The sequence below is a fragment of the Anabrus simplex genome, chromosome 1 (assembly GCF_040414725.1).
Source record: "Anabrus simplex isolate iqAnaSimp1 chromosome 1, ASM4041472v1, whole genome shotgun sequence".
NCBI lineage: Eukaryota > Metazoa > Arthropoda > Insecta > Orthoptera > Tettigoniidae > Anabrus > Anabrus simplex.
In genome coordinates, this window is record NC_090265.1 from 1702729760 (window position 1) to 1702749723 (window position 19964).

Below are 19964 nucleotides of genomic sequence, written 5' to 3' on the forward strand. Positions count from 1 at the left end.
AAATCCTAGGGGGACGAAATTTGGCCTCCGTACCTTACGTGACTGTTTTTATCTGAATATTCATGGCCATGGGTTTACCAAAGATTACAGCCCCCCTTTGTAAACAAGTAGGCTGAATTGAAATGTCCCAGGAAATGGCTCTCTGATTCTTGCCAAGTATATGCATAATTTTAACATACAAACACCAGAAACGTAATTATTAATCCAGATGTGTACAATAAATTATTGTAAATTAATTCTGACATAATAATAAGATGATTGCCACGATATTTTTATATATAAGACACTGTTAAACATTAATAACCTAAAACAGCCTAGACTGCCGTGCGTATCATATCACAATAACAGTAACACGAAATCTCGTGATCTAATAACTCATTAATGACAATACTCCTTCAGAAAGCGGAAACTGTGTTCTTGCTGATGTAGGGACAACTCTTTGTCCTACTTGTGCTATTTTAATACTGATTTAATTTATTTTGTTTATAACGATCAGACCGCCCACAAAGCCAGGGGATTGAGTTCAACAGTTCCACTTGCTGCTCACGCACGGTCGTGATATTGGCCTGTGGACGTGTTATTACGATACAAATTGAGGTTATCTCCACCTCCTTGCGACACTTCTAGTACAGTATTAGCTTACAACGTTACTGCATGAGTGGTCGTACAGCCCAGGATAGTAATTATTTTCAACGATATGTATGAAGCTGAAGTTACTGGTGCAGCGAATTTCGGGGATCATCCCCCTAAATCTGACAATCCCGAAGACTTTAATTCATTTATATAATCAAAGCACACGTAAACAGCACACAAAAAATACAGTGAATCTCCGGAATGCGAGTAACTTGGTCTACGAGTGTTTTGCAAGACGAGCGAACATTTTAAATAAATTGTAACTTAATAAGCGAGTGAGGTTCCGCAATGCGCGCGTCACGTGTACCTACGTTTTCCCCTCGCCTGTGCCTTTGTTGAGTGGATGAACGAGGTCTTTGGAGTGAAGAAATACTTTTCAGAACATAATCTGCGGCTCAAGGTCTTGCTGGTTATCGACAGTGTTCCTGTACATCCTCCAGGCCTTGAGGACGACTTACTGGACGAATTAAAGTTCGTTAAGGTTAAGTTCCTTCCCCCCAACACTACTCCACTACTCCAGCCTATGGATCAGCAAGTCGTTTCGAACTTCAGGAGGCTATCCGAAGTACTATTTCAGCGATGCTTCGAAGTGATCGAAGGAACAAATCTTATCCTTCGAGAGTTTGGAAGAAATCATTTCCCCATCGTGAACTGCCTGAAGATCATTGATAGGGCCTGGGATGGGATCACCAAAAGAACTCTCACTTCCGCTTGGTATAAACTGTAGCCTGACTGTGTTGTTGGCCGTGACTTTGAGGGGACTGTTGGTGACAATGAGCCGCCGATTGTCGATGAAATTGTGTCCTTAAGGAAGACTATGGTGCTGGTGGTGAATGACGTGGACATCCAAGAGCTGGTGGAAGAAGATAGTCAGGAACTGACCACCAACGTACTGATGGACCTGCATCGCGAACAACAGGAGGAGGTTATGGTGATCTCGTTCGAGGAAGAGGAGGAGGAAAAGTCAATGGAATCTCTCACTTCAATTGAGATTCGGGAGAAGTGTAAAATGTGTTGGAAACGGTGCCAAATTTTTGTAGAAAAACACCAGCCGAATAAGGCTGTAGCATTTCGAGCGATGAATCAGTTCAAAGACAATGCAATGTCACATTTTCGTGAAATCCTCAAAAAGAGGCAACAGCAACAGGTTCCTCATTAAAGTTGCACGAAAAGAAAACAATTCCAGTGAACCAACAGATAGCAGTGATCCCGTTAGTGAAATTCGTGCTACACAGTAGCTCTTCTCATGTCATCTCTCGTCTCCCTCACACCAACAATGATTCTATTGTAAGGAAAAGTGCACTTAATTTGTTTTACGTTACATTTTGTTTTAGAAATGGTATGCGACTAAATATTATGTTTGTGTTGTGGACGAATCATCCGCGTTTTAATTGTTTCTTATAGGAAAACTTGTTTTGATATACAAGCGCTTTGGGTTACAAGCTTGTTGCCGGAACGAATTATGCTTGCAGTCCAAGGTTCCACTGTATCATGAAAGTTGATCAGATCATTGTTGCACTCGGTGAAAGTAGTTCAGGTCTAGTTCATTGGTAACCGCTGTTTATTACGGGTCCAATACGGCTGCTCCATATTCTACGACAGATCCCTCACGAGTGGCAAATAACTAAGCATCTTGCCCTGGGAACAGCTTCCTTTAATAATAATAATAATAATAATAATAATAATAATAATAATAATAATAATAATAATAATAATAATAATAATATACGGTCTCACGAAAGGCCTAGCTGTTAGGTCGGTTGAGGGGTATTAGTTATGGGATAATAGAATACAAAATAATAGCTAATCCGATTATTTTATTCGATATTTTTTCACGCAATTATTTCTTCGCCTATTCATTGGAACTTCCATTCGAATGATTGGGGCAATTGATAGTGATTTTTTTCGAAATAATTGAATGAAAAGTAATCTTAATGTTGTCATCAAATCATCATTCTCATTACAGGGAAATTAAAAATTACCTAGGGCTTAGGCTATCTCAATTTCCATAAAGGAAGTGTGTGGGTAGACGAACGGTCTCTGATAAGGCTTCCGAAAATAATAACTCACACTCCACAGGTATGAATGAGTCATGCATTCAGATGTCATTACTTAAAATCAATCAATCAATCAATCAATCAATCAATCAATCAATCAATCAATCAATCAATCAATCAATGCTGATATGCATTTAGGACAGTCACCCAGGTTGCAGATTGCCTATCAGTTGTTTACTTAGTCTTTTCTTAAATAATTTAAGATCCCCTATGTCAGGGATGGCGAACCTATGACACGCGTCTCACTAGGTGACACGCGAACACAATCTCGGTGGCACGCCACATGAACATATGATCATACCAATGTTTTTATATACGCCTTGTACTACATGTCTTATATTGTTTCACGTGTAAGAAATAAATATCGAAAATCTAAATACTTGTTATATTCGGACGTGCAGTATGGCAACACTGCTACAATGATAGGTCCGAAAGTGAAGTGAGATAAGTGTCATTTTCTGGCGGTGTTGTATACGGACCTTGCAAACATGTTTTCGGTGCCGAAAAGAACAAAAACTTAACGAAGATAATGACCGGATTTTTCAAGAACAGTGAGCAGGGGAATTCGAACTGATAGAGAGATATATTGCCTGTTTTCGAAAACAATTTTATTCCCCACATTTAAAGTAAAGCGCCATTTCTAGACTAATCATTTAAATGTTCGTTCCATGCCAAATGAAGAAAGAAGAGAGTTCCTTTCGCAAAATATCCAACATTACACAAAACAAACTAGTTCTTTGTGTCATATTTCCGCCTCAGGAACAATATCAGTGTGGCTGTTTCCAACTGTCTCACTGCATAGTACAACATGCATGGGAAACCACTTTCTGACGGCAAAGCAAAGTCATCTCCGTACAGGCCATGAAGGCCCTTGGAGGGGTGGAAGGTAAAGGCTTCCACTATCCGTATCCTCGGCACTAGATGGGGTAGAGTGGTTGGCTCTACGCCCGGCCGCTTTTGCCCCCAGGAATTAACCTGGTACTCATTTTTGGTGTAGGTTGAGTGAACCTCGGGGCTATGTGCACCTCCGGAAGTGAAAATCTCGTGTTTTAAATTTTACGACTTCCTGACGGGGATTCGAATCTACATCCTTTCGGGCGAACCGAGCACGCCTTTACCGCCTCGGCCAGGCAGCCCCTGCTTTCTGACGGTGGGATCTTCAAAGAAACTTTCTTATTGACGTCCGACACATTATTTGAAAACTTCCCTAACAAGCAACAATTAATATTAAGAGAATTAAAGGAATGCCAGCCAGCTGAACTGCTGTCAAGGATAGAATAATAAGAATGCGTGAAGAAGATCCGGATCAATTGAAAGCTAATTTGGATAACGCCCAGATGTATGCAGTGTGTTTTGATGAAAGCATGGATGCGATTTTACAAGCGAGGATAGCTGTTTTGTTCCGATTTCCTTGTGGAGATGTGATGAGGGAGAAATAAGTTAAATTGTTGAGCATACGAACTACGACAACATGGAAAGATAATGAAGCTAATGGAGGAAGTGAAGTCCATTGGCAATATTACCGGCCGTATTTTTTATTTTATGTCTATTTTTTTTTTTACAATTTGTTTTACGTCACACCGACACAGATAGGTCTTATGGCGACGATGGGATAGTAAAAGGCCTAGGAATGGGAAGGAAGCGACCGCAGCCTTAATTAAGGTACACCCGCAGCATTTGCCTGCTGTGAAAATAGCAAACCACGGAAAACTATAGTCAGTGTTGCTGACAGTGGGGAACGAACCCACTATCTCCCGAATGCAAGCTGACAGCTGAGCGCCCCTAAACGCGCGGCCAACTCGCCTGCTAATCATATTTAATGGCGAAGTGTGTTACAATGGGAGCTTATTATGTTTTTACAAATAATATTAGATATTCTCAAAACTTACATATTTAAAAATGTATATTTTGCAGTATTTGCAAGATATGACCACGGAACATGCAATCAAGTGTATTTACATGATATATATATATAAACAATAAATAAATCAGTAAATAAAAATGAATAACATTATGAAGCATAATTGGTAATTTGGAGAGGAAGTAGCGGTTTGATGGGGGGTGGGGGGAATGTTGGAGGTAGTAGCCATTTCTTTAACGAAAATACCAAGTGGCACGAACAACAGTTGAGAATAATAAACCAGACTTAAAATGGCACACTAGTTGGAAAAGGTTCGGCATCCCTGCCCTATGTCCTCTTTTAGTCGCCTCTTATGACAGACAGGGGATACCGTGGATGTTATTCTACCACCCCAACCTACAAGGGAAAATAATGGTTGGTGAATGAAAAGGAGAGAGGTGTATTATTATCGAAATAGTTTCTTCTTATTATTATTCTTACATGTTGCTTTACGTCGCACCGGCACAGATATGTCTTATGGCGACGATGGGACAGGATGGGGCTAGGAGTGGGAAGGAAGCGCCGTGGCCTTAATTAAGGTACAGCCGCAGCAATTGCCTCGTGTGAGAATGGGAAGCCACGGAAAACCATTCTCAGGACTGCCGACAATGGGGTTCGTACCCTCTATCTCCCGAATAATGGATACTGGCCGCACTTAAGCGACTGCAGCTATCGAGCTCGGTCAAAATATTTAGCTGTGGTCTTAGAGCTGATATAATGTACATTTTTCCTTTGATATGAAATTGTAATAATTTCGTGTGGAATCCGGAAAGGCCTGATACAGGTCTTTCAAGCTGACGCCGTATAAGTGACCTGCGCATCTGTAAGGATGGGGCGCTACCTAAGATGAAGTCAATGCTGAAGACGTCACAAACACCCAGTCCCCGAGCCATAGGAATTAACTAATGAAATTTTAAATCCCCGACCTGACTGGGTATCGAACCTGACATCCCTTGGACTAAGGACCAGCATGCGAACCATTTATCCATTGAACCCGACGACATAAAATTAAAATAGGTATATTGTCAGCTGCTACTTAAGAAAAATTGACAGTTGGTAGTAATTGAGCTCAGTTCCATTGTGTGGCCAGCAGATGGCATTCAGTTAAATAAAGAACTTTATATTGCAGCTATTAAAGATTAAGAGAGTTAATTCACTCATTTAGTTTCAACATTTGGAGATACATTTGAAAGAAATGCGTATTTCTAGTTTTCGTAATAGTTCATCTATTCACATATTTCAATCCATCCGAAACACTTAAACCGAAAAATGTATTCACGACTCATCCAATTATTGTATGCGATATAATTGAATGATATTTTAAACAAATTCGATAAATTTATTCAATTATTTATTCCATTATTTAAATAACTGTATGGAGGTTACTAGATTATTAAAAGTATTCGACTATATTTTTACTCATTTCTACTCATCAAACGTACTCCACCGGGTTAATAATTTCACTTTCAGACCGCCTGAAACCACCAAGATCAAAGGGACACTGGCAGATCACTGTGCACACAGGGTGGAAACACGAGATCAGTACATACACCCTCCTAACTTCATATCGATTCGATCAACTGGTGATTATTATGGAGAAATGGAAGCCTGTTACTAAAAGGCAAGAGATCAAACGAATGCTTGTGTTGAATTTGCTCCCTTCCTCTTGTGACGAGCAACGATACTCTCTATGAAACAATACAGAACTTATACGAAGTGATGGGCAGCGTTTTATCGCGCCACATATTCACTCTCGAACAATGCTGAACATCTCTCTCCCTCACGGCTAAATTATATGTGAAAAATTATGATGTGAACCCTTACGGCCAGTTACGTACTGTACTCTCTGGGCAGGCTCTCAGGGTAATTAACTCGAAACAAAGCTAAGCAATACCAACTTCGTGCAAACCATGAAGAACCCTTGAGAAGTTGAAGGATGTTTTAAAGGCTTTCGTCTGGAGCGTGGCATTATTATTATTATTATTATTATTATTATTATTATTATTATTATTATTATTATTATTATTATTATTATTATTATTTATATTATTACTATTACTATTAAGAAATACATCGCAATTGGGATACATCCAGGTGACAGTGATCACTTACAGTACTGTGATAATAAGGTAAAGTTAAAATATAATTACCCAACAACAAAAACCTGTTTACAATAAGCAATTCCATGGAAATAAAATATTACAAGAAATACTCCTAGTTTAACATTCTAATTCCATCATCATCATGTACAAATTTACACGTAATTTAAGTATTTCCAGTGCTTAACTATAATATGGTATGCGCCCTATTCTCGACCTGTTAGCATTTATCCATTTCTGAAGACATTTCCAACAGTTGCGGTAGCAAGGAACAATACAAAACTGGATGACTGGGAAGGGAATGAGCATGTTCAGACATCAGGAGAGATGAGTAAAAAAATCATTAGAAAGTTGCGTATGTCTGTAGTTCTAGCTCGGATTCTGTGGTCTAGTACTTAATGCGCATAGTTATCGTACGATAGTCGGAACTACTCCATTTACTTGTGTTATTATATTATAAACCAATTTCAGACAAAATGGAATGTAAATGTTACTTTTCTTTGATGGATGGTTGAACTTTGTAATATTTAAGTGTACTTTTTACTTTAAAGTTATAAATTAGTTCTGTATCCTCTTAGGGCCGGTTTCATCAACGTGGGTTAAACCTTAACCCCGAGTTACACAGTTTTAACTCTGAGTTTGACTGTTCATTCCGTTTCATCAAGGAGGGTTATTTTTAACTCTAGATTAAGACCGGAGTTAAGTTAACCCCTCCTTTCACCTGGGCTAAACTGTTTATTCGAGGTTAAGAGCAAAATGGCCACCGTAAATCATGCATTTGATGCAGAGTTGCCTTATTTAGATTTGTTAAACGGTGTTCCTAACAGAAATAGGCCTATAATAAGAAGGAAAGACTTTGAAAATATATCTGAGGAACAATTTCTGAAGAGATAGACTTCAAAAACCGTCGTCAGTAAATTTGTCGATGATGTTCGCGAGAGGTTAGAATACACAGCTGATCGAAACAAACTTGGGCTTGCGAACTAAACTAGAAACTACATTGACCGTAATAGTAGCAACAGCGGTATTACACAATATTGCTGTGGAGAACAGAGATGAACTTCCCCCACAAGACTTGACTCTGCATCAGTATCTCACAGGAAGGAGACGGAATAGGAATGTTGGAATTGAGAATGGCATCATTCTTCACATTGATAACGACAGCACTACAGTGGCATATAAGAATGCAACTGAAAAACACCACTTCAATAGTACAACACCTATGAACATTATACTGTGTATTATGTAGTGGTTATACAGAAATGCACTTTGAAATTAAACTGTATATATTTTACTTTCGTGTGTGTTATTGCTATGAAGGTGTGCCAACTTTCAAAACACAACTCTTGGCACAGAGAAGCAAAAATTTTTAAGGAACTGTTTTAGTTGTTTCGTAGATCGCACTGTAACGTGGGCAATATTATTAAATTCCCCTGTTATTCTTTCCCATGTATCCTCCTTTTCTTTTTTTATACCGTCTATCTCCTTGCATTCTGTAATACTTCGGTACTCGGTGGCTAATTTAATAAGTCATGATTTCTCTAAAGCAGAAAAATTCGTGCCACTATTTCTCTTCTGCACTTCTTCCATTTTTCGTTCAAGATCACGAAAGAATAATATCTACCACGGACCTGGGGAAGAAAACGAAATACAGCGCAAGAAATAAACAAAAGAACCACGCAAGAAGTGTGTTCATGATCTCTGATTTTTAGTCACTGCCTCCTTGACTATTAGGACAGCTGTTTCCTGCGAGGGTTAGTTAACCCTCTGCCGAAATAGCTTGGTGAAACGCGTGACTTGTAAGAATGAGTTAAAATATTAACCCAAAGTTAACAAACCCAGGGTTAGAGAATATTTAACCCACGTTGATGAAACCGGGCCTTAGCGGTTAAAATGTGTTTTATTTAATTAATGTGATAATTCGATTAAAACTATCGTTTTAATGGATAATGGAGTAAATTTTGTTCTCTTAACACTAATTTTAGGTGGAAAAGGAGTGGGTCCGACTTTTTGAGAGATGGAGGTGTCAGCGGAAGAATGGTAAGGATCATTAAGGCATGAAAATGCAAGACACTCCGTAGACACCTCCGCGGCTTCTCAACTAGGGAACATGTATGGGTCACATTGCTTCGACTGACATGTGCCAGGTTGTTCACTTTCATTTTGCTACCGGACCTCCCTTGGTCAATTCTAGTTCTCTTCTGTCCCGGAAGAGTTAGGCTAGTGAGGTCCAGGGAGTATTTAAATTGAGCTCCAGAAACATCCCTTTCTTTTATCGATACTCTCATTCTTCGATGGGTTGGTACATGCTCTTCTATTTTCTCCTCAATCAATCAATCAATCAATCAATCAATCAATCAATCAATCAATCAATCAATCAATCAATCAATCAATCAATCAATCAATCAATCAATCAATCAATCAATCAATCAATCAATCAATCAATCAATCATCTCTTCTGCACTTCTTCCATTTTTCGTTCAATCATTGTAAGAATGAGTTAAAATATTAACCCTAAGTTAACAAACCCAGGGTTAGAGAATATTTAACCCACGTTGATGAAACCGGGCCTTAGCGGTTAAAATGTGTTTTATTTAATTAATGTGATAATTCGATTAAAACTAAAATCAATCAATCAATCAATCAATCAATCAATCAATCAATCAATCAATCAATCAATCAATCAATCAATCAATCAATCAATCAATCAATCAATCAATCAATCAATCATCTGCGTTCAGAGCTGTCGCCTAGATGGCAAGATGGCAGATTTCCTATCAGTTTTTACCTAGCGAGTTTTAACTTTCTCAAAAAATTTGGAAATTTATTCCTTGATATATTATTCCAATCCCTTATTACTAGCCTTCTAAATGAATATTTCCCCCACTTTTTCCTCTCTAATTTCAACTTTATCCTCATACCATTCCTACTTTTTAAAGCTCCGCTCAAGATTATTCGTCTATTAACGCCACTTCAAGCTAGCTCTCCAATGACAGTTCGAAACATACCACTTCGCCGAGCATCTTGTCTCCTTACTCCACAGTCTTCGCAGCATAACATTTGTAACGTTTTCGTAACGCTACTTCTCCGTCGGAAATGAAATGAAATGACGTATGGCTTTGAATTCCGGGAGTGTCCGAGGACATGTTCGGCTCGCCAGGTGCAGGTCTATTTATTTGACGACCGTAGGCGACCTGCGCGTCGTGATGAGGATGAAACGATGTTGAAAACGACAAATACACCCAGACCCCGTGCCAGCGGAATTAACCAATAGTAGTTAAAATTCACAACCATGCCTGGATTCGAACCCGGGACCTCCGTGTCCAAAGGCCAGCACGCTAACCATTTAGCCGTGGAGCCGATCTCCTTCGGAAATCACACAGAACAAATCATGGTGCTTTCCTTTGCATCTTTTCCAGTTCTCGTGTCAAGTAGTCCTGGTTTGGGCCCCATAAAATAGAACTATACTCTAGCCGGGGCCTTACAGGAGACATATACGCCCTCTCATTTACATCCTTATTACAGCCCCTAAATACCCTCATAACCATTTGAATAGATCTGTAACCTTTCTTAACAACCTCGTGTATATGGTTACCCACCTAGGTACTTACAGTAATCCCCATCAGGTACTATCACCCTATCAGCTGAGTAATTAAAACTGAGAGGACTTTTCCTCATGGTGAAACTTACAACCTGATTTTTCATCCCGTTTCGCATCATACCATTGTCCGCTGTCCATCTCACAACATTGTCTAGGTCCCGTTGCATTCGTTCACAATCCTGCAACTCCTTTACTACTCTATACAGTATAACATCATCCGCAAACAACCTTATATGTGATTCCAGTTCTTTAGTCATAGCACCGAGAACAAATCGTACTGCTTAATCAAATCAAATCAAATCAAATCAAATCAAATCAAATCAAATCAAATCAAATCAAATCAAATCAAATCAAATCAAATCAAATCAAATCAAATCAAATCAAATCAAATCAAATCAAATCAAATCAAATCAAATCAAATCAAATCAAATCAAATCAAATCAAATCAAATCAAATCAAATCAAATCAAATCAAATCAAATCAAATCAAATCAAATCAAATCAAATCAAATCAAATCAAATCAAATCAAATCAAATCAAATCAAATCAAATCAAATCCAATCCAATCCAATCCAATCCAATCCAATCCAATCCAATCAAATCAAATCAAATCAAATCAAATCAAATCAAATCAAATCAAATCAAATCAAATCAAATCAAATCAAATCAAATCAAATCAAATCAAATCAAATCAAATCAAATCAAATCAAATCAAATCAAATCAAATCAAATCAAATCAAATCAAATCAAATCAAATCAAATCAAATCAAATCAAATCAAATCAAATCAAATCAAATCAAATCAAATCAAATCAAATCAAATCAAATCAAATCAAATCAAATCAAATCAAATCAAATCAAATCAAATCAAATCAAAGCAAATCAAATCAAATCAAATCAAAATATCAGTGATCTGCATTTAGGGCTTTCACCCAGGTGGCAGATTCCCTACGAATTGTTTACCAAGCGTTTTCTTGAGAGATGGAGGTATCAGTGGAAGAATGGTGAGAGTTATTAAGCCGTGAAAATGCAAGACACTCCGTAATCACCTCCAGGGCTTCCCAATTAGGGAACGTGACTGGGTGACATTGCTTCCACTGATATATGCGAGGCTGCTCACTTTAATTTTGCTACTATTGTTACTCAGGTAGTAAATTAACTAATGGTGGTAGAAGTAAGGACGACATAAAATGCAGACAGACTAGCACAAGCAAGGAAGGTTTTCCTTAAGAAAAGAAATTTGTTCGTCTATAATGTTGATATAAGAATTCGAGTTTTCGAATACTTTCGTGTGAAGCGTGGCATTGTATGGAAGTGAAACATGGACGATAACTAGCCCAGAAAGGAAGAGAATAGAAGCTTTTGAAACGCGGCGTTACAGAAGAATGCTGAAGGTGAGATGGATAGATAGACTCACGAATGAAGAGATACTGTATCGAGTTGGTGAGAGGAGATCGATTTGGCTAAATGTAAACAGATGAAGGGATAGAATAGTAGGGCACATCTTAAGACACCCAAGACTTGTACAGGCGATTTTTAAGGGAAGTGTAGGCGATAAGAACAGATAGACCAAGGTACGAATATGACAAGCAGATTAGAGCAAATATAGGATGTAGTAGTTATGTAGAAATCAAAGGTTTAGCACAGGGTAGGGTGGCAAGGAGGGCTGTATCACACCAGTCTATGGACTGAAGACTCAAACAATATCATTTATATAAATAAGAAAACATTACGGTCAAATAATACAATCCAGTGGGACGCTCACTTAATCGTTACAGAATCAGATAACACTTCACCTATTCTAACTCTCCGAGTTCTATTTTCTAGAAATGTAGCCATCCATTCAACCACTCTTTTGTCTAGTCTAATAGCTTTGTTTACGTCAGTAATCTCCCATGATCTGGATATTAAAAGTCTTGGTATGTCCATTGCGATGTGTAGAAGGTGTGCTCCTGTCATTGGTGCTGAGAGAGGATGGTATCCCTGTAACACTTGCTCCTAAATTTATTTTCACGATCACCACCACCGCCACTACAACCTCCAATCTCTCTCCCTTGCAAACCTAATAATGACAGTGTCGGAGGAAAACAAAAGTTGACCACAGGGGTTTGGGTGTGAAAGAAAAAAGTGAGCACCCAGTATCATTGTTTCCAGATTTTGAGACCATCATAACAAGAGCCGTTCTATGTCGGACCAATGATGGCACTTCGTACCACTGTATTTCACGAACTATATTTCTTGTTTCCAATTGAACAAACAAACAATATACCAAGATAAATATATTTTAGAAAGTAATGAAATATATTTTTGGATATGGACCAGGGGAGGTTAACACTGCAAATAATACAGTTTCTTGTGAATAAGAGAACCAAAGTACGTTGGATCCAAGAGGTAAAAGGGCATTTAGAGGACATGGGAATACGGGAACCAGTTTAAATAAAAGTTCAGGCTTGCACAGGTTTTCAGGGCAAAACTAGGTTCAGAACAAAATGATTATGGACAGAAAAGCGAATAAGGTTGCAAGATTTGAGAATTAAAGAATATTGGACAAGGAGAAAGGTCAGAAAAATGAAGCTGATACGAATTTACGTGGTCTTCTCATAGCAAAAACTAAAGGAAGAAGAAAAAGGTGAAGATGAAGCAAAGCACAAAATAATGTGAATAAATTTCATAACAAACGAAATAATGAATATTGCAATAACTTGCTAAGAAATAAATCAATAAACAGGAATATAAAAACGCATTACAATGATACTGCTATATAATTATTATGGGATTTAGATAGAAGATAACAAAAGGCATTAACTCACAAGTAAGGAAAGGATTTGTACGCTAGCAACTGCGGTCAATTAAACTGAAAATTAAGTGAGAAATTATAAGGAATCACACTGAACCAAGAGTGGCATTTTGTGCCTAATTAGGAAATAATGATCTTAAACAAGTAATAATTGTATTGTTCATACTTTGGGTAATAGTACACAGGAACTTACACTGAGCAATCTCGGAAACAAACCCCTTACCATTGGATACGGAACACGGAAGATCGAGATCAGGAGCCTGGCCTTCGCAGACGGCATCGCGATCCTAACCAACAAGTCTAAGAATTCTCCAGTTGCTGTTCAGTTCCTGCACGAGACAGCGACGAAGACAGGACTACAAATATCATACGAACAGACCAAGTACTTTGTAAGCTCCCTGGAGAGACCCTTTGACGACCATCTATGGAAAGATTGGAAAATTCAATCTATTCAGGTATTTCTGGCAAATGGGTCCACCGAAATGCCAGAGACGGAACGACGACCTTAGACAGATGTGCCAAACTCAACGCAGCGTACAAACTGTCGCAACACCGTTACAACAAGAAGTGCATTTCGAAGAACGCCAAAATATGCTATTACAAATCCATTGTCAGTCCCCAGTTCTTAATATGCTGCGGAGACTTTACTGATGAACAGGAAAACCACCATGGAAAAAATTAGATATATCCTCCGGAATGTTCATGGGCTAAGGGTGCTCTCGAATAGAACCTACCGTGTGAAAGCAAACTTTAAACTGTACCAACAGTTGGAAACGGCTAACAGTAACTTAACTGAAGTTTTGCGGGCAACTTCTGAAAATTTACAACGGCAGGCTTACGAAGAAGATTTTCTAACTCATCAAGAGCTACTAGAGTAGAAGCATGTGGTTCAATGAAGTAAAAAAGAAGAAACTTGGATTCCACTGGGTTTTCCTCTACTGATGTCTCACGCCGCTCTAAATTTTGTAAATTGGTAAACTCGTGGTCTACTCTAACACAGGTTGTTAAATCTCGCAAACCTCTTTCACATGAAGGAAAGGAAAAACTAATAGCAGGACTCAAGGGATATTGAGAACGAAAGCGAGTATCCAAAAAGAACTACTCACAAGCGCTCTCTACTGGGCTTAAATCGCAGTGCAAATCTTAAATGACGATAACTAGTATTTTCGTGACCTAAGATGTTAGGCCCCTTTAAATAACAAGCATCATCATCATCATCAAAAGGATTTTCGAGTATCAGAAGAAAAGTTTAATTTGTGGCACAAAGTGTCGCCCATGGTCCAGCAAAGGTTATAGGTTGGGAATCGACTATGAGTACATCAAAGTCAGATTGTTCGTCCCTGTTAGCAAGTGGCACGTGGGGAACGTGTAGCAACAAGGTGGTAGGAATACTAATGATGTTCCATAACACGTTTTATGCTCATTTTAATGCTATTTCAATGCTCTCCGCAATCAAAATACAGTAAAAAGTACAATGGATGCAGAGAGCAACTTCTTTTCTAGGTGTATCTTCAGAGAAATATCTGCAGCATCTTTATCTTTCCTTTCTGAAATACTCGGAGGGGAAATTATGTGCTGGTATTGCTTTTCTTGCTCCTTTGCCAGCAGCCGATCGATGCATCGTTAAGTTTAGCTGACGGCGAAGAACAGATCGCTCGTGTGCACAGTTTCGTGTTTTTGTTAGCATCACTGCAATGTCTCCACTTTAAGCAAACGTCTCACTCACACCAACACACCGTATTACTAAATACAGGAGAAAAATAATTGGAAGACGTCAGACATTCGTCTGCTTTTAAAAATGGGATTTAGAAACTATTATTTATTATCAGGCAGCAAGCAAAATTGCTTATACAAACGGGTGGGAACAAGGGCAAGAGGGTACTTGATCTGGAAATAAAGGCTAATGACCTGTGGGAATGGAATCACTTCATGAAATTGTTTTTATTAACGAGCCTCGGCTGTGAGGGGATGTGACATGGATAGAAGAAAATATGTCACCTAGATTACTAATAGATCCGTCCGTGGAGGGTAAGAGAAGCAGAGAGAGATATAGATGACAATTTAAACACGTAATCGAAAACAAGAACATGGAGCCATAGGAATATGGAGGCAATTCATGGGAGTATAAATGGCCATATTATTCAAAAGTTTCATTTTTAAATTCTTTTATTTGCAATTTCTTTCTTTCCTAAGCTATTTATCCTCCAGGGTTGGTTTTCCCCTGAAACTCGGACTCAGCGAGGGATCCCCCCACCATCGCCTCAAGGGCAGTGTCCTGGAGCATATGACTTTCGGTCGGATTAGATACAATGTTGGATTAGGACCAGTATCTCGCCGAGGGGGCCTCACCTGCTATGCTTAACATGGGCCTTGTGAGGATGGAAAGATTGGAAGGGATAGACAAGGGAGAGGGAAGGAAGTGGTCGTGGCCTTAAATTAGGTACCATCCCGGCACTGGCCTGGAGAAGAAGTGGGGAAACCTCAGAAGAACACTTGGAGGCTGATTGAGGGGGATATCGAACTCCCCCTCCACTCTACTCAGTTGACCTACCGAGGCCGAGTGGACCCCATTCCAGCTCTCGCACCACTTTTTTTTAAATTCGTGGCAGAGCTGGGAATCGAACCCGGATCTCCTGAGATGGCACCTAATCACACTAAACACTACACAACAGAGACGGATGACTTACTACTAACTTTGGAAATACATCACTATTCCATAGAAATGTACGCAAAATTTAAGGGGTATTCAAGGCATCCTAGATTTCTCAGAGAAGGTTCTAAGACTGCTGCAGGCAATGAATTTCTATTGTCAGAAAAGGAGAGGCGTTAATGGCGATTGAAAAAAGAAAAAAGCGACACTTTAAAATGTGTTTCACTTGTGTGTTAATTTTTCGGTGCACGATGGGCTCATGTTGGAATTACAAAACAAGCTCTTGTCCCACAGGAGTTCTTTTACGTGCCGGTAAATCTACCGACACGAAGCTGACGTATCTGAGCACTTTCAAATACCACCGGACTGAGCCAGGATCGAAGCTGCCAAGTTAGGTTCAGGAGGCCAGCACCTCAACCGTCTGAGCTACTCAGCCCGGTAGGCAACGTCAACGCAATTTATTGAGACAAGAATTGCCAAACAGTAATTGATACCAAATTCCTGAGAATTATGGCTATTATAAAGGGATTACAATCTAATAATAATAATAATAATAATAATAATAATAATAATAATAATAATAATAATAATAATAATACCGCGCTCGATAGCTGCAGTCGCTTAAGTGCGACCAGTATCCAGTATTCGGGAGATAGTAGGTTCGAACCCCACTGTCGGCAGCCCTGAAAATGGTTTTCCGTGGTTTCCCATTTTCACGCCAGGCAAATGCTGGGGCTGTACCTTAATTAAGGCCACGGCCGCTTCCTTCCCACTCCTAGCCCTTTCCTGTCCCATCGTCGCCGTAAGACCTATCTGTGTCGGTGCGACTTAAAACAACTAGTAATAATAATAATAATAATAATAATAATAATAATAATAATGTCATTGAGTTGACGTCCCATAACTAGTTCTACGGTTTCCGGCGACGCCGAGGTGCCGAAATTTTGTCCCCCAGGAGTTATTTAACCTGACAGTAAATCTACCGACCCGCGGCTGACGTTTCTGAGGACCTTCAAATATCACCAGACTGAGTCAGGATTGAACCTGCAAAGCTGGGTTCAGAAGGCTAGCGCCTGAACCGTCTCAACTACTCAGCACAGCCATGGCAAATCTGAAGGGACGAGATATTTCAAAAGATAATACGGGAAAGGCAGTATGGCATAACTATTAATCATCATTTCAGCTCTAGTTGATTATATAACCATGAAGCCACAAGGAAATATGGTTAAAATCTCCGAGACGGCCGGGAATCGAACCCGGGGCCCACAGAACCGAAGACACCTACGTTGACCTTTCAGCCAAGGAACCGAACGTTTTTGATGAGAAGATGCCTTCTGCACATGTGCTATAGGAACAACATCAACAACAATATGTGCAGTGTATATACTGCCTGGAAAAGGCGTACAACATCCTCAAGCACAAGGTCATTTTATTCACAAGCAATGAGACAGGTAGTTCAACATTGCAGGAGCTCGTATATGATTATAAATACAGACAAAATGAAACACGACTTAAGCCCAAAAGCCTATACAGTATCATGTCTTTAAGTACGGGCCGTGAAAGCATTAATGACAGTATTTCAGATAATCTTGGTGAATCTCTGAATTGATACGTGTTTATGTAACTGAAGTTTCATGAACTTCATTGTTAATGAAATAAACGAAAGAATAAGAGAACAATGCTGGAGCTCGGAGAATCTAAACAAGAAAGGGGCTTTCCTAAGACCATTCCCGGGACTTGGGAGGGAAACGTAAGCGAGTCTTTCGTCTATTCAGCATTCTTCTTCTGATAATCCTTTTCCATCCAACGCCCGAGTTAACTCGGATGTCAAGAAATGCCCTCTTCTCAGTTCAGTCTGACGCCGTAGTTTCGTTGTTCACCATATGCTCTGTTCAGACGACGGACGAATCATAAATTACCTCACAGTATTTTGACGATAATTATGTGCCTTCTGTTTTTCCTTCACAGGTGTCCTCTGAGATGGGTGCACAGAAATGTAAAGGAAGATAATATTTTTAAAAATTCACGGAATGATTATGATCGTGACTTTTATGAGTATAATGAAGATAACTTGCCGTGAAACAAGCTGTAGACATCACACCATGGTCAAGTTCTACAAGAGGAAACTATTGCTAATGTTGTCGTTCCATGACTGCTCAGTACTCTGTAAATACAATGTATTTTTAGTCCATTGTCGAAACATCCAGAAAAATCTGCTATGGGACATGCATAAGGCTGAAATTAACTCGGGAGTGGAAAGGATAAGAGTAATAAGAAGGTACTTACAGAAAATTTTCACGAGAAACACATCTTGAGGTTGCGCAGTCCTGAACCTTTTACACCTCACACCATGTGTACCAGGAGACAAAATTCAGAGCTAGAGCATTAAATTTGTACGAATTCGGCATTAAGAGATGTATGGTAATGTATGTATGTATGTTGGGTATTCAGCCCGAAGGCTGGTTTGATCCTCTGCAGCTCCGCCAACAGCTGCCATAAATAGCCTAGGCGTCACTGAAGAGGCGTACTAGGGAAATGAGGAGTGAGGTAGTTTCCCGTTGCTTTCCTCACCGAGCCAGCCGTTGCTATTACATATCAGTCTGCCAAGCCCACTGAAATGACCCTATGAGCGATATTTTCACACCATTCATAACAAAGACTGGCTGCATAATCAATGGTATTGCTAGCATCACTCATACCTCAGTTACTTGCATATTGTCAAAGTCAAGGATGAGACTGAAGCAGGTCAATGAAAGTAACAAATTTGATATAGCCCATACCAGAAGACATAGTGCACTGTAAACACTAAATCTCGCCAGTAAAGGCATACAAGAAACAAAATCTCCATCGGTTAAGTTCACTACAGATTTTATCAAAATTGAAAGCATCTCCAATACCTATTACTTACTGGCAGGCTTGATTTCTCCGTTACCATGATTGTTAAGGCATCAGCTCTATATGGCCGTTTCGAGTCCTATTGGCAGAAAAGTAATTAACCACTGAAATATTAGCCAGCAGGTAGCCTATGGAATTTCGAATCACTAGATTGCTCTCCAAAAGCCTGGATTCAATTCCAAACATTTCATACAGCGTACATACATTCAAAGGGTGCAATATGAAGAGTGGGCATATGATGTTGTTGATAGTGATTGTCCATCGGATGAAGACGTCAAGCCTTGATCAGACGCGCAGGTCGCCCATGGGAGTCAAATAGAAAGACCTCCACAATGCGATCCGAACATGTTCCCGGACACTCCTTGACTCTCTATCCTGTGGTAACCTTTTAATTTCAACGTAACTGATACGTCCCTCATCTACTCTAATCTCTTAGTCATTTTGACATATTTATTTCCTGTTGATGGCCACTTCTACGATCTTTGTTTTAATAAGTTCATCTAAAAATTATTGAACAACTTCTTCTATTCATTGTTCAGAGAATAAACACTTTCCCCATAAGGAGGTTGCCCATGACGACAAAATATACTAAATACATCTATGACTATACAAATGATTCCTCAGTATGGATAATGAACTTTTCAAAGTTTTCGTCAACGACTCCGGTAGTTTGAATCCTGAGCAGAATTCTTCGAAGAACTTAGGAATTGTTCCTCTTATACCAGTCATGAGGCCTGTAACCTCGATATTATCCAGTCCGTATTCACGTCGGTAGAAAGCGATACTTGGTTCTTAAATGATTTTATTTTCCTCGAGTACTGCACTGGGCTGGTTAGCGTGCGATTCAAGTCGATTCGTAGGATCAATAACATATCAGGTGTTGTTATATTTGAAGGCAATCATTTCAATTCTACGGGTACTGCCGTTCTGTGACAATTCATGAACCTCTTCCTGCACTGTGTAATCAACGTCTCGCAATGACTGATCGATGGAGCTTCGTATCGCATAGTGTCCAGTAAGCCGCAGGGTTTCGCCGTAGGTACAGTACTTCAGTTTTGTTCCTCCTCATAACACCACATTATCAGTAAATACCAGTGAATGCAGTTCAGTGTTCATTTACTTGATAGGCTTCGCGAACATGCCCATTACTATTATAAACAAGAGTGTTTGAGGATACTTTCTTGTTGAACATCTCTCTTTCCTTCAAACCATTTGGATCGCCCACTCCCTATCTGAACACTTCCATAACAATGCGGCACAGCAAATTTATTTTGTCAATCAGGTTCTTGGGCACCTTGAGGTCTTCCAGACATTGCCTGATCTTGTTCAGAAGG